Source organism: Balaenoptera acutorostrata, chromosome 2, assembly GCF_949987535.1.
Source record: "Balaenoptera acutorostrata chromosome 2, mBalAcu1.1, whole genome shotgun sequence".
Classification (NCBI taxonomy): Eukaryota; Metazoa; Chordata; class Mammalia; order Artiodactyla; family Balaenopteridae; genus Balaenoptera; species Balaenoptera acutorostrata.
In genome coordinates, this window is record NC_080065.1 from 38,473,284 (window position 1) to 38,494,247 (window position 20,964).

General features: G+C 37.2%; 1 long non-coding RNA gene across 1 annotated transcript; it reads left to right on the forward strand.

Moving 5' to 3' along the window:
- The first annotated feature begins 265 nt into the window (after window positions 1-265).
- Window positions 266-11,425, forward strand: LOC130707283 (uncharacterized). Its single transcript, XR_009007178.1, has 3 exons — window positions 266-478; window positions 731-796; window positions 11,309-11,425. It is a non-coding gene; the product is annotated as an uncharacterized LOC130707283 (long non-coding RNA).
- Window positions 11,426-20,964: the final 9,539 nt, after the last annotated feature.

The window sequence follows — 20,964 nt, forward strand, 5'->3', positions numbered from 1 at the left end:
TGTTCTAATACAATATCCTTGCCACAGGGTATGTCATCACAACAAACGGTTCTTTTAATTTCTGTGAAAACGCACCACTTCTTCAAGTTATATGTTGATTTTTTTTTTTTTCCTCTAGATATCAAATGGCCTTCAAGCAGAGTTTCCCAGTATGACTATCTAGTTGGGAAAACAGTCTGACAACAACAAAAAGAAGATACATGAAAAAGCAAGATTGAACAGAACTCATTTATAAGCAAGGCCCTTTGCTTCTGTACTCTGTCCTTCAGCTTCAGAATTCAATTTTCCTACTCAATTTTCTGCTGTTCAAATGATGCAGTCATTTCGTTGCTTGGATATAGATGGTAGGCTCCAGCTCTGAAAGCAACAAAGTTGGTGAAAATCTCACAGGAAGCCAAGCTCTTCTTTGTCTTTTGTCAAGGCCCTTTGTAGTTTCAAAATGATCAAAAGCGAGTGCAGGTGAAAAGCAAACACTGCGGTGAGTGAAGCAAAGGGCAAGCCCTGGAAATTTTATTCTCCTTGGAAGACAGGTTTTACTGAAGGGAGAGTTGGGGGGCGGGTATTGTACCCTGAGGTCACTGGAGTTGAATTTTGAACTTCCCAGACCCATTTTAGAATTGGGTCAATGCTGTTATTGGTTCTTGGCTACGGGAAACTTCTGTCAGAGGGGATATATTTTCTTCCCCTTAAATGATTTTTTTTTCTAATCCTGCTGCTTCCCCTCCTTCAGGTATCATGCTTGAGGAGAGTGACATCATCTATGTGGCAGTGCTTTCCGGGTTCCTTACAGATGGAGGTAATTGCAGATGGAAAACATAACACAGGAGGAGACTACCGGTGACCATGAGAATTTAAAAGCTGGCATGCGTAGATCATAATGCTCTCTGAAAATCTGACTTCCTGAGTAACTTCCAGTTCTTTCAAGATGGAATGTTCTCTGTCTTCACTTATGATTTGGGATAATTGGATGCCTTAAGGGAGCCTTGAGACATATTGTATTGAAAGAGCCTCGCCTGTGTGCGTGACTCATGCCAAAATAGAAGTAGATTAAACTTCATGTCACTGGCATCAAATTCCTAGCCTCTGAGAGTTTATCTTTTATATTAGGGGTCTGCAAACTACAGCCCTCCAGCCAGATCTGGCCCATGGCCTTGTGCGTTTTTTTGTTGTTATTCAGCCTACCAGTTAAGAATTTTTTAAATACTTTTAAATGGTTGCGGAAAAACAAAAATATTTTGTGACACGTGAAACTTACTTGAAATTCAGATTTAAGTGTACTAGAATATAATTTTATTGGAAACACACCCATGCCCATTCATTTATGTGTGGCTTTTGGCTGCTTTCGTGTAACAACTTCAGAGTTGAGTAGTTGCAATAGAAACCATGTGGCCTGCAAAGCTTAAAATATTAACTATTTGGCCCCTTTTGGGAAAACTTTGTCAACCCTTGTTCCATATCCACTGAGAATTCGCTTTTGCTCAGTGATGTGCAGCAAGAAGGTGGGCATGTCTGGGGCAGGGGACACACATAAGGGAGTGGGGGGCAGGCCAGGGGAAGCATGAGGAGCTTTAGAAGACATGCTTGCCAGTGTCACCGGCTGTCTGCAGCTAAAGCTGCTCTTTGCTTTGCTCTAAAGAATTGTATGTATATTTTTAATAAAAGGAACAAAGATCCCAGTAAAAGTTGGATAAATTAGGATACAGAAAAGGAAATAGCTGTCTCTGTACCATAGTCATGCATTTTTCTCTATCTCTGACTCTTACTCTCTGCCTCACTATCTTTTGTGGTTCCTCTTGAAATGAGAATTGTAAGAGGAGGAAGAGGAAGAGAGACAGAAAGAGAGAAAGAATTTTAGATGAAAGCAGAGGACTCAGGTAATTGAGTAGAGGACAAAGGAGCCATCAAAGTGAGAACGGTAGAGATAAAGATTACGGAGTAGTGAGAAGGGCCTTACAAACAAGCTCTGAGCCATGGATGGTGGCATCCTCTATTCCTGCTACAAATTAAGCTTTCTAAGCGGAGGCCATAGAGACTTTATTAATTGACTGATTGACTGGAATAAAGATCAAGAAAATAAGGATGTAGAAAGCGGGGTGGAAGTGAGACATGGCATCAAAAATTAATTTTGCTAGCTGTTTTGTGACAAAAAGTAGTTTTTTTTTTAACTTGTTGCCATTGGACTCTAGATTCAAATAAAAGCTTGTACATGAGCCTACTATATAGATGACATAAAGGTGGACCAGCAGGGACTTAAGCTGGCCTGACCTCCAGCCACGCACACTCCCCTCCCTTCATCAGGGATTTCCACAGGGATTTCACGGCGCGTGCACGCGTGTGCTCTCTCTCTCCCAAGAATAATCGCCACTTTCTCATTTGGGGGTGGGGGAGGGGTCATTCTGACGTTATGGGAGTCATTTTGAATCTAATTAACAGGAAGAGGGAGGACATGAACGTGCGTTTGCAGCCTTTGTCCACACTGGACTTGTATAACTGCCATAAAGTGGTTTGCAGTTTGGTAATCACACAGATAAATTCACAGCTCACACATTTTTAAACTATGTTGTAATTCTCCCATGAAACCCAAAAACACTAAGGAAAGGGTTAGCTTATGATGCATATGAAGCAGACGTAGGTTTGTTTCATTTGGTGTTGGGCAACTTTTTAGGGCATCAGACACCTAGAAGAAGAGGACCATTAATCCCTAATTTTAAAATAACAGCATTAGCAGCACAGGGACTACCACGCCCTGGAGTGAACAGGACTCTTTGTAACCTTAATCCATGGCAGATTTAGATTTATAAAGGCATTTGCCATTTGTGTTGAACAAGTCAGTGTGAACAATTAAGGATCAATTTGCTGACAAATGTGCCAAGATAACAACTGGTCTTCCTTTTAAGAGTTTTCCATCCTTTTTCATTCTGTGGCACACAGGTCAACTTGTTAGAAGACCAGAAGACATGGGGTTTTCTGCACCCTCCTTGCCATTTACTTGTTCAGACCACACAAACCAACCACATTAGAAAACACACACAAATGTGCCAAGAACTCCTGCCTCTCTCTCCATCACATTTGTAGCCACCTTTTCCTAATGGAGCATGGAATTCCATAACCTCAGGGAACATCGGGGCTACTTCAAAACACTCCCAAATGTTCTAGAAAATGGATTTGGACCTCGCTTATTATTTTGCCTTGAGAAATGCATTACCAACATTTGTGCTCAAAGAGGTTGTTCTACTGCCCTGAAACATTGCCTTGGAAATAAATGTACAGTGAGGAGCAGACAACTGAAGCCCTCTACCCCTCCAGCCTCACCTCTTCCCTGTGGTTAAAGGAAGCATTATACTTCCCATCAGCTCTACACCAAAATCAACAGGAAGAAAAACGTTAAGCACAGAATATGAATTATCTACTATTTACATAAAGAAGACTCCCCTAAGGATCCCATTAACATTTAATGTATTTCAAAAGACAACCACATGACTTCTGGGTAGGCAAATATCTAAATCAACAGATGTTCAAGTTAACATAGGGAATCACAGCCTCATGCTGAAAATAGGACCTCTATAATTCAGCTCCAGTGTGGGCTAAAATCATGGAGTCCACAGAAAGCTCTCCTAAATAATTCAGTCAGGATGATCATTAATGACTTGTAGGGCTTATGGTCTCTGAATAACAGTTCTTTGTGAAAGGCAGAAGTTGGAGGGAAATGTTATTACTCTTGCATAGGTTGTTAAACTTGAACAAAAATATAAGAAGTAATATCAGCATGAAATGACTGTTTTTCTTGTGCAGAAACTCTTATCAAAATCAAAACCTTACTTTGGAGCAGTAATAAATCTGCTCCTGATTTGCTCTGCCTGGAGTTTGAGCAGTTATCAGATGATTATGCCTCAAATAGATTTTCAGGGTTCCACTTCCCTGTACCAAACAGCAAAGGGATATTTCATGCTCCACTACTTAACTGAGCATCCTGTTCCTATATGAAAGCTTAAGAAGGTCAGAGAAATTTAGAAAGATTAAATGCATTATGACTCTGGAAATAAATTGTTAGGGCAGAGAAATGCTTGAAAACCTCATGACTCTTTTGCAGTAATGTCTAGTTTAGAGGTTGTATGGGGTAGGAGAGTTATGTTTGAGGAGGAAGAGTTGAATGTGGAGGAAGGAAGAAAGCCATAATGTACAGAGTTAAATGATGGTGGGTTATTACTTGACAGTAAGTTTGAAATGGTTCCAAAGAATAGTAAATGAAAAGGCTAATGTGGGAAAGGTTTGACATTATTAGTGAACATGATGACTGATGGGAGGCTTCCTCCAGGAGGACCTAGACAATACACTGGCTTTAAAAGCAGACCTGAGTGTTGCACAGATGAAGGGAGCTCAAGCTTAAAGAGGTCTTTACAATTTTCAGTAATAACTAGGCAGAAAGACTCATAATCCACAGGACAATGGTATTTTTGTAGCCTGTAGGAGGACAGCAACTCACAGTGCTGTAGCAAGGTAGAAAATGCAGAAAGAGGCTAAGCAAAGTGCAGAAGGCAGCGAATTCAAATTCAAAGTAATCACAACTCCAGTAGCTGTATGTTGCTCTCTGGTAACGTCTCTGATAGTCAATTGATAGTCAAGTTTTTATGGAATATAAACCATAGACCCACTACAGAGCAAGGTGCTGTGAGACAAAAGCCCAAGGGTTTAAGGTCTAGCTCAGAACACAGAGCCATTTAATGAACCAAAATGTATATAATAATATATCAGATTATGTGTATGTGATACTAATAATTTGAAGTTCAGAATAAATATAACAAAGTGTCAATTATTGCTATAGACAGAAAATGGGCTGAGTTCACCAGGGAAGGCTTTAAGAGAAGTAATTTAGGAAAGATTTCTCAAGAATGGATGCAGTGGTTCAATAAACCCTCCTTTAATTTTGATTTTGAAGCATAATGGTCTTCATTTCTGTTGCCCACATTGTAATAAAAGCCTAACCTAATGGTGTGACTCTAAGAATGGGAACTGCAGACAGAGTATAAGGATGTAAGCTTTGTGAGGCTGTGAGATAAATATTTCACTTGGATGCAATTTGCAATTTTTATGCATATAGCTTTCCTGAGAGTGTGATTGAAATTAGAAAATCTAGAAGAGAGAGGGAGAGGTCTATTCTCAGAGAACAAAAAAATTCTAAAATTCTTTTTGTACAGAAAGAATACTGCAGCTTCTTAACCCCTGAATGTCATACATTTTGAACATGTATGACAAAAAGATTAAACATTAATAATATACAATGAAAATTAATTTTATAAATGTATTTATTACCTCAAATTCTAGTTTTCTTAGTTTAACTGAAGTCATATTTAATAAAAAGAAAAAAATTTTAATGAAGAAAAATGGAACACCTGATGGTAGTTTGCAAAAGATGGAAAGGAGATTATGATGATAACTTTGGTAATGTTCTAGAAATTATTTTTAATAGACTTGATTTTTTAAAGACTTTATTATTTTAGAACAGTTTTAAGTTCACACAAAATTGAGGAGAAGGTACAGAGATTTCCCATATGTCCTTGCCCTACACCTGCAGAGCCTCCCCACTATCAACATCCCCCACTGGAGCAGCACATTTGTTACAATTGATGAACCTACATCGACACATCATAATTCCCCAAAGTCCATAGTTTACCTTAGGGTTGTCTTTTGGTGTCACACATTCTATGGATTTGAACAAATATATAATGACACATAGCTATCATTATAGTACCATACAGAGTATTTTCCTGCCCTAAAAATCCTCCGTGCTTCACCTATTCACCCTCCTCTCCTCCAACCCCTGATAACCACTGATCTTTTTACTGCCTCCATTGTTTTCCCTTTTCTAGGATGTCATATAGTTGGAATCATACAGTATATAGCTTTTTCAGATTGGCTTCTTTTACCTAATAATATGCGTTTAAGATTCTTCCATGTCTTTTTAGTACTTAATAGCTCATTTTTTTCAGTAGACTGTGGTGAGTAATAAAATACTGTCACCAGGCAAAATCCTGCAAAACCCACTTCAGGCAGAAAAAAAAAAAAAAGATAGCCTTAATTACCAGAGCTCAGACACAGTCCAGTGTTAGCAATACAGAATGGATCTACAGTTGAGTCAGTCAGAAGCATCAGCTTCCAATGCAGTAAAAAGAGTCAAATAACATGTCAAACAAGCTGGCTGATCCCAAGTCCACAGGTGAGGTGACAGACAACATGAAAGAGGAGTGAAGGAATAGAAATGGCAGGCAGATCCTAATACCCTCTCTGCTAGGAGACCTCACAACTTCTCTGTTGCTTTCATCACTACACCTTCAAGAGATGGCTTTCATAAGTTCTTCTGCTTTCATTCTGTCCACTGTTCAAATCTTATAATGCCACCTTATCTGTTCCTCTTGTACACTTATCCTGCAACAAAAGAATCACATTCAGGGCATTGGTGGCCGGAACAACTGGTAGAAGACTCCTGTTAAATCCAAGTCTTCCTTGCTCTCCTCTTGACTTTTACAGTAAATGTCCAAACAACTGTCAATACCTCCTATGTGGTTTGTAGAAGTCACGCATGGCTGTCCTTCCTATGGATCTGCCTATAGGTTAACGTATCTGTTCTCTTAAGTCATGACTTCTACTTATATCTCTCAGAGACAAGCTTTTCCTGTCTCATGGCCACCATCTTACATAGATCACTAGGGTAGAGCCCATTAATAACAGGAACTATTTTCTTATTTAAATTTTCATGACAAACATCTAACTGCCCAGAACATAGTAAGTTCTAGATGCCAAATACATGTTTCTTGACTGATTGAATGACGTTTTCTTCAGTTACTTTAGCTTTAAAGAAATCAGTTTTCAGTGACTTTCTTCTCCAGCTCCATTAACAGCCTTCACACTGAAATAATTAGCTATTGCCTTGGGTCTTGGGAAGGAGAAACAACTTCCAGACCCTGGCAATTAATTTAGGAGGATTCATATTAGATACAGAATTAGTGTCATGCTTGATTCAGCCTTTCATGTCTTGAAACATGCCTCAGGCCACATCTGAATGCACCGAAATGCAGCAGGAATTCTAGAGCTGTGGTGAATCTTGGTCATGGCCATCAGCAGAGGAGAACACACAAAGTACATAATCTCATGCTAGACACTGTGAGGGTGAACAGAGCAGGAAGAAAGCCACGCGAAGCCCTTGAAATGTCTATACTCATAGGGATAAGCCAGACATGCAAACATATCGAAAGTTCGAGCAAGGTTTTGAGCTCCCCAAAAGTTTGATAATCAACTGATCTTAGTTCTATAACTTAATAGGGACAACTATGCAAGTAATAAAGGACCAGTGTCTACAGTTGTCCCTACCTTTTCCCCTAATATGTTCCCAATCCCTATTCACCTATCCACCTTAAATCATTTTAATTTGTACTATCACCCAACGCACACACATACATACACACTTGCCCCAATTGCCCAACTATATTCTAATCTATCTTGACTAAAGTGTGAAAAAACTTATTTTCTTCTAATTTAGTCAAACTAATGTGAAAGTTTTTAAAAGAAAACTTTATGGGAAAAGAACTAAGAGAACATAAAACAAAGAGTGTAGAAACAGATGAATTTCACAGAAACATATGTATACGAGCCAAATTTAACTCAGCTTAGTACATTTAACAGGTTAGATTGGCTGGCCCCAATTTCCTTCACTTCATGAGGAGGGAATCCTTCCAGCACCGACCATATTTGCACATCAGTAGTAATTTCCATGACTAGGCCTCACTCAGTGATGCAGGCACCCCCGTCAATGCTCCCTCCAGAAGATGATTTGCAATGGCTGCATGTCCTCCCATCAAAAACAAAACAAAACAAAAACAAAACAAAAACACTGAAAACAAAACAAAAATAAAGTACACATTTTTGTAACTCCATTCACCACCAAACTTCTTGAAAAACAAAGCTAAACTCACTGCCTTCCCTCCATTTGACCCCCTGCCAGTCATCTTTATCCCACTGCACTTTGCCTCCTGCCTCTAGCACTTCTCTAGAGCTGTTCCCAGAAGGTCTGAAGCAACCTCCTGATTGCCAAACCCAATTCCCAGTTCTCTAGACTTGTTGTTTGACCCTGTTGGCCAACTCTTCATTCTTGGACCTCTTTTCCCTCGGTTTCTGTAATCCTTCTGGTTAAAATCCTACCAGATAATGTTTGTGTTTGTTAGTTTCAAAATTGACTTGAAATGGCTGATAAATAATATGAGTTTCTATTACATGCTCTCTTTCTACCACTCTGGCCATTCTCTTTGTTTCTTTCTCTGTCTCTCTTTCTGCCTGTCTCTCTCCCTGGTAGTAACTTTGTGTTTACCTATTTCTTAGATGTAGTTATTTATTCTGCCTTTATCTGCATCAGTTCCCCACTTCTCCCACAAAATTTCTTCTACTTCTATAGCTCCAACTGTCACTTAATGAGCAGAAGCCTTCTTAACTGACCTCATAAACTCTTTATTCTTGCTCCTGTTTCCCACTGTCTGCTGTCTACTGCTACATTCCCTGGTGGGCTTTACCCTTGGCCTGGAGGGGTAAATGGAGAGGGCAGTCTACACACCCCTTTTGCAGCCACAGGTCTTTGCATTTTAAAAGTTTACTGATTCTTTAATGCATACTTTGAATTATACCACTTTTATCTCCTCAGTCAGTATTCATCAGTCCTTCCTATAAACCATCCTGACCCTGCATTACCCTTGTCTTGTAAGATCTCTCATAGTATGTCATGCAAATTACTAGATTATAAACTCTCTGAGGATGGAAATCAATCTTGAGTACTTGTATTTGCTTAGTACAATGCCTTGCATTAATTCATTCACAGGTTCACTTATTTTTAACAAGGAGTATTCATTGACCACCTATTCATGCTAGACACATTTTGGGCATTGGAAGTACAGTGGTGGGTAAGACAGATACAGTCCCTACCCTCAAGAGACTATTTCAAGAAAACAGCCATATAAAGGAAACAGGCTAATTGCAGAGAGTAGCAAGTACTATGAAGAAAAGAACGTAATGAGATAGAGACTGCTGGGGCTAACTTTATACATGAAATTCAGGAAGGCTTTCTGACATCTGAGCTGAGAGCTAAATAAGAACAAGCAAGCCACACACACACACACACACACACAAATCCTGAGAAATAACATTCCAGATAAAGGGAATAACAAGATTAGAACAGAGAGGTAAGGAGGAGGGAGATTATGTAGGACTGTGTAGTCCTTGAAAAGGATTTTGGATTTATTTTTAATTCAGTGGGAAAATATGAGGGTATTAATCAGAAAAGTGATGTGAATTCCAGTTTTAAAGTTCAGATTTATTTTTAATAAAATGGGAAAATATAGGAGGATACAAATCAGAGAAGTGATGTGATCTGAATTCCACTTCTGGTTACTATGTGAGGAGCAAACTGAAGAGTGGACATAGGAGATTAGATAAGAGGTGACGCAGGAGCCCAGGTGAGGAACAATGGTGATTTGTATTAGTTTGGGACTTAGGAGATGGTGGAAATGGTTATATTTGTGATAGATTTTAGAGTTTGCTCTAACAGGATTTGAGTTAAACAAGATGGGGACTGAGAGAGTTATCACACAGTAGTTACTTAATAAAGGTTTGTTGATTGCCTCATGGCTGATGACTTCAGGTACTTCCAAGGTAAGTGATCTTCTAAGATCCTACAAGTATGGTTTAACAATACAAAAAAAAAAGTTAGCCAGAACTATATATATAATTCCTACCAAGGGAAGAAGTGGTATTTCAATTCCAGCCTAAGTCCAAATGCCACAACCCCTACCCCCATTCGCACCACATATTTCTATATTTCTCAGGAAAATAATTAAGCATTTTTAAGTGGATTTAAAGGAAATGTAGAATGAAATCTGTGAATATGTATATGTAGAGCTATCTGCCTTTGTCTTTGGGAAGGTCTTTTTATGTTTCTAAGCACACAAAAGACCTCAGACTCTTTAAATGAATTGACAGTATAACCTGAATCATTTAAAGGATCATTTGAAGATGATAAGAAGAAACTTTGCTTTGACCAGCTCATAAATGCACTTTTAGTAGTTCATTAAAGTTGTGAGAGTTTTCTCTACAAATGAACAATTTTTATATAAGTTATTTTAAGAATCTCCTAAATGGCTCCCAGCATGTCTGTTGTCGCAAGAATAAAATAAAAATGCTTAGAGGGAAAATTTTAGCGACTTCAAAAAACACTTAAATAAGAGTTCAATTTGTAGTAGTTTTCAAAGCTCACCAGGCCTACAAATATGCTTCTGGCCAAGTTTGCACTGACTCTTCCTGCAGAACTAAGCATGCCTCTGCTCTCTTAGGCACCTCAATTCCAATGATGTATATATGTATCTAAGTATGTATGTATGTATCTGTCTAATTGACTTTATGGAGTTTTTTAAAAAACAATTTTAGATTTACAAAAGAATTGCAAAATTTTACAGAATTTCTATATACCATTCCCCCAGTTTTCTCTAATGTTTACATTTTACATAACCATAGAATATTTATGAAAACTAAGGAATTAATCTTGGTATGATTAACTAATAAACAGAGCTAATTCAGATTTTACCAGTTATTTTTTTTTTCATTGACTCTCCTTTGTCTATACCGTGGGATCCTAAATTATACTTAAATCAGCAAAACTCCAGCCCCACAGGCCAAATCTGGCCCGCTTTCTGGTTTTGTAAATAAAGTTTTTATTGGAATACAGCCATGATCATTTATTTCCTTATTATCGCTGTCTACTTTTACACTAAAATGGTGGTGATGAATAGATGTAACAAAGACTATATGGCCTACAAAGCCTAAAATATTTACTATCTGTGTCTTTACAAAAAAGTTTGCCCACCCCGGATTTAGATGTAATGTCTCTTGGTCTCCTCCAATCTATGACAATTCCTTAGTCTTCTCTTATGTTGCATGACCTTGACACCTTTGAAGAGTACTGGTCAATTCTTTTGAAGAATATTCCTCAACTTGGGTTTGTCTAATGTTTCTTATAATTACCTTGAGGCTATGTATAATTGGGAAGGCTACCGTAGGGGTGGTGTGCCCTTCTCAGGGTTTCATATCAGGGATCATGATAGCTATTAATACTGGGGATGTTAACCTCGATCATCTGGCTAAAGTGGTAACTTACAACATAGTAATTTTCCTTTGTAATTACTAAATATTTTGAAAGAGATATTTTGAGATTATACAAAAAACCTGGGTTTTTTTTTATACTTAATAAGAATTTTATTTTGATCTCATTTTATAGGTTGAAGAATGCCTCATCTGATATAAAACAAATGGTTAAAAGTGAAACACACTTGGATATTCCTGCTGATCTCAGAAAGAAACTCCATGGGGCTAAGAAAGAAAAATTAGAAATAACAACTAAGCACAATGCAGAGGTAGAATTTATTTTCTTCTCAAATAATGTCAAAAGTAGGGTTTGATTATTTTAGATTCATTTCATATTAGAAAATCCTTGTTTTAACATTTATCACTATAACATTCTTGTGTTTAAAAGGGAATTATAATAAAACAGATGGTTTTTAAAATACAGTGGAATTGTATAGGAGTATTAAATTAGAAATTTAATCAACTATTATGTTTTTTGGTATGTTGTCTTAATTTTATTTTAATTAGTGTTATACTTGATCAGAAGTGTTAATTGATGAATGCATGGTGACTAAGGGATTTGTAAATTAGACATTTTGGACAAAAATCCTATTTTGATTAAACTTTAGCCAATAGACTTAAGCAAGCATAATGGACTTGCCGACAGCAATCCTTAGTATGATATTCTAACGGTGATTTTTTTATTTCCTTCATTCCTTTTACATATATTAATTGTACTTCTTCTGTAAGGAAGAGTTGTCACTTCTAGGTCATTTATATATATATATATATATATATATATATATATATATATATATATATATATTAGTATGAACTCATGGATGTTTATTTTATTTTGTTTATTTTATTCTTTGGGTTATAATTTTTTTTTACTCAAGCTGTTCTAAATTTGGCCATTGGGAACTTTTTTAGAATTCTAAAACTGTGCCATTTTGATATGCCGCAATTCTTTTGCGTGTGTGTGTGTGTGTGTGTGTGTGTGCGCTTCCTTTATTTCAGACACCACAAGATGCTCAAGCTAATCTTGTGTTTCCCCTGACTCAGTCCTGAACTAAACCAGTTTTCCAAGGAGTTCTGGTTGCTTTTATTGGAGAATGACAGTTAGAAAATAAGTTCTGGGTGTTAGCTGTGCTCATTGCTACTGGGATATCACTATTCTAGCCACTCTCAGTGGATAAAGCTAGTATATTAACTCATTTATTTATTTACTTATTTATCTGTATACATATTTTAAAACAAACATGAGTCCATTTTGATGCCTCTGACACCAATCCACCTGTATAGGGTTTATTCTACTTTCTTCCTCTCCTCATTTGTAACTTCTTTCTCTGAAAGTGAGAAACCTGGCTCTTATTATCTATAACATATACACTTAATTATCAGCTGTAGCATAAAAAAAAAGTAGTTTCAGAATTCCCACCCATATCCTTGTGAGAAATAAATTTTCCACCTATAGTGAAATGTTTGTATACACTTATCTTTAGACTTACAGTGTTCAGTCAAAACACTGTTCCCCAAAATTATTTCAATCAGCTCCTTTCCTTCCATCTCTTTCTTTTGGTTTTGTGACTTATCTGTTGTATTTTGTTGGTTAGAAGCAAGTCACAGGGCTTCCCTGGTGGCGCAGTGGTTGGGAATCTGCCTGCCAGTGCAGGGGACATGGGTTCAAGCCCTGGTCTGGGAAGATTCCACATGCCCCAGAGCAACTAAGCCTGGGTGCCACAACTACTGAGCCTGTGCTCTAGAGCTTGCGAGCCACAACTACTGAGCCCATGAGCCACAACTACTGCAGCCTGCACACCTAGAGCCCTGCTCCACAACAAGAGAAGCCAGGACAATGAGAAGCCCACGCACTGCAACGAAGAGTAGCCCCTGCTCGCCTCAACTAGAGAAAGCCCACGCACAGCAATAAAGACCCAACACAGCCAAATATAAAAACAAATAAATAAATTAATTAAAAAAAGAAAAAAAAAAAGAAGCAAGTCACAGTTCCCACCCTCCAGGGAATAAGACGCCCAAGGACAGAGTGTTTCTTGTGGATTCCTCTAGTTTCCATCCAAACACTTAGAACTAATAGCTCCACAGATTTTATTATTAGGTCATGCTTGTGTTTCATTGGTTAATCTTTTTTTTAGAAATTTATTCAGCTTGATAATAGAAAATCAAAATGACTGCACTGTAGCACGGACATCCAGTCATTTCAACTCTTTTGACAACTGAGGCATTTCCCTAGACAATTGCCTTGACTCAGCTAAAACTGACTCAGGCACTTCCATGCAGACAAAGCCCAGGAGGCCATAAGTGTCCTCCTAGAGCAGATAAACTCTGCTTAGGTCTTTCCTTTAATATCAGTTCCTTCTCAGGTCAAACCGAGAGAAAATAGAAGGCAGGTGTTCTAAGAACAATGGTCTGATTTTTATGCAGCTTACATTTTTTTCCTGGGCCACATTTGCTTCACTTAAGTATTGGATACATGAACTAAAACTAATTTTTTGTAGTCATAATATATAAGCTAGGACCATGATGAAGTTGAATATGCATACTTCCCACATTATACTTTAGGATACATGTGGCTGTCCCTAAATTTGTTTGTCTCTCCCAGTCCTTATAGGAAAACATATGCAAAGCATTTGGGGATTATTGCCAAGTAGAATCAGGACCCTGCTTGAATGAAATGAAGAACAAATCCCCTTAGAGAAGGGAATAGGCTCACCATGGACCGAGCAAACCAAGGAATCATGCCTTGCCTTGAGGTGGAACAGAAGAGGGAGGAGGTTTATTTGCCCATTAAACCTGAAGTAGGTTAAAATGATTTAGGGGAAGCTATTGAACATCAAGTCTGCCATTAGATAAAAAGCGTCACTGCCACAATTTGCTGCATAGAGACCTTGTAAGCGTAACTCTGAGAGGTCCACTCACTCACTGATCTCACACCAGGCCCGTGACCAACTCTGGGTTCAGCCCTGCACTTTGAAGGGTATGAAAGAAATGTAAGAGAAGACCCTGCCATCAAAGGATTTTGGAGACTCACCATCTACTTTCTTCATGGTCTGCCACCATATGGTGATAAGGAATAACGTTGATTAGAAGGCACAGCCTCTGTGAAAGACCAGCAGGGTTAACTGTAAGTAGAGTCTGAATCTTTGCATATCTTTAAAGTGGAATATATGTGGAAATTAAGGTAAGTCAGTGCTGCTTAGGACAGTCAAGATGGCTGAGGCAAAGGAAGAAAAGAAATACAGACAGACCCTTCGACTGCTGACAGTTTTTGAAGGTATATGAACCAAACAGCACATGAACCAAAAGAGCCCTAATGTTCTACTTTCAAGTAGAAGCAAATCTGGCACTGAAGTTGAGGCAAGCGAAAATTTCCTAAGATCAAACAGCTTAAAAAGTGGCACTGGAACGAGAGGCACTCTTTGAGTGTTTTTGAATGTATTTTCAGCTGTTTGAATTCTCGATTGGAATGAAAGACACAAGAGTGAAAAATCTTAGAGCTGCAAAAATGCTAAAAGGAGAAAGGAATAACCGGCTGCTACCATCTTCGTCCTTAGCATCGCTCACATGGACTCCTACAACAGCCAACTGCCTGTACTGTCCATTTTCACTTTTGCAACAATTCACCCTTCATACAGCCTTCAAAACAATCCTTTAAAAACGTACATTTCTCTCTGCTGACAAACTTTCAAATAGCTTTCCATTACACTTTAATGGCTTGTCTTCATCTTCATCTAATTCCATGGCTGTCCTTTCTCACTATGCTCCAGTCACACTGGACTTTTTTATTCATTCCCAGAACACCAAAAGCGTTTTGCTTTACAATTCCTTCTATGTGTACCGTTCTCTCTTCAGCTCTTCATACCTGCTCATCTTTTAGCTTAAGTGTTATTTCCAGAGGGAAGGTTTCCTTGCCCAGACTCTAAGTAGCCTCCTCAGGGTACTCTGTACCATAACACCCCATTTATTGACTCATAGAAAATATTCCAAATTGTAATTATTTAATTTACACGTTTTTATATTACATTGTTATCTTTCTCTTCCATTAACCAATGGAGAAGTGCTGCCCAACAGAAGCTGTGACATTTGGTAGAGGAATGCAGCCTCTGTCCTAGCTGAAGCCTGGTAGAAAGGGAACAGGTTGAGTAAATACACCACCACCATCCCCCCACTCCTCATTCCTTCTGATCTTTTACTGGTTCCTTTTGACAGCCAGACCAGGGGGCAAGAGAAACTGGACAATGCAGTCTATAGAGGTTGGCTTTCTGAGACACATAGTGGGACAGAGAAGGGCTGAGGGACAAATGGAGCTGAGGGGCAAATGGAGACTACCCAGCACATAGATTGAAAATAGAACAAAGTGAGTTTAATGGGAATTCAAGAAGAAAAGTATAGAGCATACTGTGCAAAGTCTGTGATCAAAGAAACAACAGGAAAATAAAATATTCCCTGAACTGAAGAAAGATTTGAGTCTACGGATCAAAATACTCATCAAAGAACAGAAATGCAAGGGCTTTAAAAAATGTGCTATCCAGACACCATCCCTTAAAACATTACTTAAAAATATGCTAGAGCTATCCAAGAGGTGAAACTAAATAAAGAACTCAAGAATGAGGAAAATAAATGAACTGTGGATAAACATTAAAATTCAGAAACCAGAGACTTTAAAAATATCAATGTCACTTTTAAATGTTCAAAAATTCCAGTGCAAATATTAAAAATAAACTTGTAAAACATAAGAATCTTACCAAATAGATTCTCAATTTGAATAATAGATGATGTCAATAAAACTGAGAAATTGAGAGAGGAAGAAAAGAGGAAAATTATTTTACAAATGTGCCAATGGAAACCATTGCATTCTTAGTATTCATAATCACAGAAAAATAGATCTAATTTTTCTAATAAAAATAATTCCAAAGAGTGTATCTTAGAAATCAATTGAATAAAAAGAAAAAACAAAACATAATCAAATACCAGAGTAAAAAATAACCTCTAAGAAGCATTAATGCAGAAAGACATACATAATCCTAAGCAAAACTGGGTTGACACTCGCTATTGAAAAACAAAGACTAATGGATTTGTCAGATTCCATCTTATGGTCTTTGAAAAGAAAGGCTTAAAAGTGTAATGTAAAGATTTAAATTAAAAAGATATCTTTAGGTAAGTGTAAAAAAATAAGTAAAAAACAGTGACTATTTTATTATAAGAAACAACCTAGAATTCAAACCTAAAAGGACTGGATTAAATGGAGAAAGGTCAACACTTTATATTGATTCAAGGTATCCCAAAGAAGAGATTATAATCATGAAACTTTGTGGAGCAAATATCAGGTCATTGAAATATACAAAGAAGTGATTGGAAAAGAGAAGTCCTTGAAAAAATACTTTAGTGGGAGACTTAAGCAGACCACTTTGAAATACAAAGAAAAAATGACATAGCTGATTTAAACAATATAAGTACTAAAGATGTTCTATAAATTAGATTAAATGCTGTAATTTGAGAATACATGTTAGAGTAAACATTATTTCCTAGTCAAAAAAAAAATGGACAATGTTAATACTAGTTAGCTAATATGAGTTTAGCTCCGTTTCAGGCCAGCCACCATGCCAAGGGTTTTTTGGCATCTATCATCTCATTTAATCCCCACAATAATACAATGAGATAGACATTATTAAACCTATTTAAAGAGGCAGGAACTGAAGCTTAAAGAACTTATCTAATCTGTGCCCCCAAAATCACTATTGTAGTGGGAAAAACAGGATTCTAACTCCAGCGTGTGTGACTCAGAGCTTCCTCCTAACCACTTTAATATACTCTCTCTCAGAATATTTCATTCTAATTAGAAGAAGCTGATCAGGGCTCTCTGAGCACAATGCAATAAAATTAGAAATTAAACTTCAATAAAAGATAGTTTTAAAAGCTCTCTTAATTAATCTTTTTTTGGGTCAAAAAGAAGCCCAGAAAAAGCTAATGACTCTGAAAACACTACATTAAAATAGTATATGAGAAGTCCCCAATAAATTTATAGCCTTAAATTATTTTATTCTTAAAAACAAGAGAAAAAAATAAATGAATTATGCACTTAATTCCAGAATTTAGGAGGAGGAGGAGGAGCAGAAGGGGAGTGAAAAAAACATACCTAAGGACAGAAATTAATTAATTAGAAAATAGTTTTTTAAAGTGAGAGATAATTGATATGAAAATACAAGTGCTGCATACAAACACACACAATGAAACAAAATTTTCAGGAAACAAAGTTTAAACTTACTGTGCAATACACTCTGATGTTTCCAGTTTCTTTAACAGCTTTGTTGAGGTATAATCGATAAATAATAAACTATGCATATTTAAAGTATACAGTTTAATAAGTTTTGAAATATGTGTACACTGTGGAGCCATCAACACAATCAAGATAATGAAAATATCCAATATCATCAAAAGTTTTCTCATGTCCTTTTGTTATCCCTTCCTCTCACCGGTCATCCTTCCCCCCATCCACAGAAAACCACTGATATGCTTTCTGCCACAATAGATTAGTTTTCATTTTCTAAATTTTTCTAAACATGGAATCATGAAGTATGCACTTTTTGGCCTGGCTTCTTTCACTGCTTATGTAATCATTCTGAGAGTTATCTATGTTGTTGTATGTGTCAGTAGTTCAATCTTTTTGTTGTTAATATTCCATTGTATGGATATACCACAATTTGTGTATTCATTAACATGCTGGTATGGATTTGGGTTGTTTCCAGTTTGAGTCAATTACAAATAATGGTTGACAGCTGGGAGGGGAATTGGAATCAAGAACAGTTTTTCTCCTTAATATACTAATTGTGACTATATGTCAGGAATGAGTCAGGAGAGAGCAAAAATTAATAGCAGGAGAGAAGGGAGACAGCAATGTCCTGAGTGAGGCGACATGGAATCTTGTGCACAAGAAGGGAGTCTGGCTTTAGTAGGAGTGGAAAATTGATTGATCATGACAGGTGTACGTGGACAGATGCTGGAAGGTGGGTAGGTGTGGTGGCAGCAGTGGCGGAGGGTGGGTCTGTGGTAGCTTTCCTCTGGTTACTTCAATTTTCTTGGTGAACTAAGAAGCAAGGTCACAGCTAAAAGAGAGGATGGAGAAGAGGAGTTGGAGGTTTGAGAGGAGATGAGAGATATGAAATAATCATCTGAAATTGTATGCCCTGGTATATAATTGGTAAGTCATTCTGAATGGGCTCAGACGGGTAGGATAGTAGCAGTAGTCAGAAAATTAAACAACTACAAACTTAAGCATTATTCAGCCAGAAAAATACGGGCATGCCTGAACTCATTGCTCACAAAACTCAAATCCTGCCAGTTCTCCTCTATGACTTAACATCAAGACACTGAGTTACACCTGTTCTCTGTGCTTCCCTTTCATTACAACACTTCACTTTGGGGTTGAGAAGTGTTAAGCCAATTTCCTTTTAGCCGCTTGCCATTTTGCTATTAGTTACTGTTTAACAAGAGCCATATCAGTCATGCGGCACCTCCAGGGACTGGGTGGATATGTGTGTTTCTGGCAAGATAGGAGCTTGCTTCTTCTGTTTCGTTTTAATTCTTTGTTTCAACCAGGAAAAAAGAAAAAAAAACCCGAAAACCTAGGTTTCTCTGCTTCATTTTGGTGATGGTGTATCAAAAGGAGACCATCCACATAAACTGAGATATCTCAGTTTTGTTTCATAGGCACATTTGCCAAATTAAAATCTGGGTTATTTCCCCTCATGGGTAAAAGAAAAGAAAATGATATTTTCAGGTCTGGCTTAGTGCATCCATAACAAGAAGGAGCAATGTTCTTAAAGAACATGAAAGCACCTCTATTCCAGCTGCCACTGTGGAGAAAATAAGAAGCAAAGACTGAGATCTACAGAATTCGTTTTGATCATTCAACATGTTTTCAATATGATGCTAAATTTGATTTTTAAAGAAATAATAAACATGCAATGGCAGGTCCATTGGGCAAAATTTTGGCTTGAACTTGAAGTGGATGTTAAGACAGGAATAACAGATGGGGAGAGAACACATGAGAAGAGAAATTTTATAAACTAAATCCTGGGCTCAGTGTTTTTGGGAACTCTCAGTGCTTTGACTATTTAAATATTAACTTCACTTTTCAATGTCCTATTTTTTGTCTGATAATAACAAGTGGGGGATGAGCAAGTTATTCAACAACATTCTATTATAGTCCAAAATGCCAGAAAATCCATTCAAGGCTTCCTGTAGTATACAACTATAGGAGTAAATGAATAAAACTGAAGAGACCTCTGAGGAGGAAATTGTATGATTGTATCATAGTGCCACCTGGCCCATACAACAATACTCTGCTCATATGGCATCAATTTGCTAATGCAAACATGAAATTGTGTATTTTACATGGAAATTGTATATTTTCAACCTCAGGATAGGTATGAGATGCCAATCCTTCAAAGAGAACAAATAATTTATATCATACTGCACATAGGAGACTTTTCATTTGGATGATTCACTGATTTTTGAATACTTCTGAAGTGACCATTTCTAGATCCAAATGCCTTTATCTCAGATATTATCATTGTTATAGATTGCTAACGTTATCAGACTAGAAACTTTAGGATGAGTGCAGCGGAGGAAATCAGAGACCTATCACCCAAATACTATTACTTGAATTAGAACTTATAATAAGGAACACTAATTTAAAGTTTGTAGGATATAAGCCTTTTTTTAAAGCTTTGGGTGAATTCAGTTGCATTTTTATATATAGTTTACAGCTATCCATTTGTTTTAAATTATGATGTCTTGGTTTTGAGATTTAATCATGGTTTTAAACTTAGATATACTCCCCAACAGGAGCACAGGACACCCATTCATCAAAGCTATAAACGACAGTTTTCTTTTGTTGCCATATGTACTCTATTTTAAGGTAGAGGGAGTAATAGACATTTAAGAACGTTTCAGAAGACTTGGCATACCCGATCAGCATGTGCAGAGGCTTGCACCCTACACTGCATATAATTTTTTTCAGACTGTGTTTTGGTAGGAGCTTATCCAGATTAGCTATAGAGTAAAAGAATGTTACAGCAGGAAGGAACCCCAGAGAGGGTCTAGGGCTCGAGGCCAACTCACCCTGCTTGTTTTATAAATTCTCCAGGAGAAGTTAAAAGACTTGCCCAATGTTACATTAATGTGTAGCATGGCCTCCATCTTCTATTATGTAGGACATTTAGGAAAGATGTACCATGTATACATAAAAGTGCAGACATGGGGTCAGACTAACGCACATTAAAATCCCTGCTAAACTGTTAGCTAGCTGTGTAACCTTGAGCAAATTACTCATCCTTTCTAAAACCCAGCTTCTGTATCTTAAATTAGAGATGATAAATAACATAACACATAGGGTTGTAATGTGAATTATGTGAGGTAATCAATTTAATAGGTCACTGCACATAGAAAATAATAACACAGGAAATATATAAATCCACTATGCTCAAATTCCTGATGGTATTGTAATACATAGTGAAAATAATCTGCTCTAAAGGGCTTAAAAATTAAATTTGACTGGAGTTTTATCAAGAAATTCTTCATACTATTTAAATTATATTCATGAATCTCACTAGTTGCACAGGGTATTATAATGAACCCAGGGCACTTATGCACCCAAAGTGCCTGTGTAAAACCAAGACACTTTGAAGGAGGTCTGTGTAAGTGAGAAAGTGGATGATCTTACTTACCCATCTGCAGGGAAAATGAACATATTACAGATACATACATATATGGCTGAAAAATGTAAGT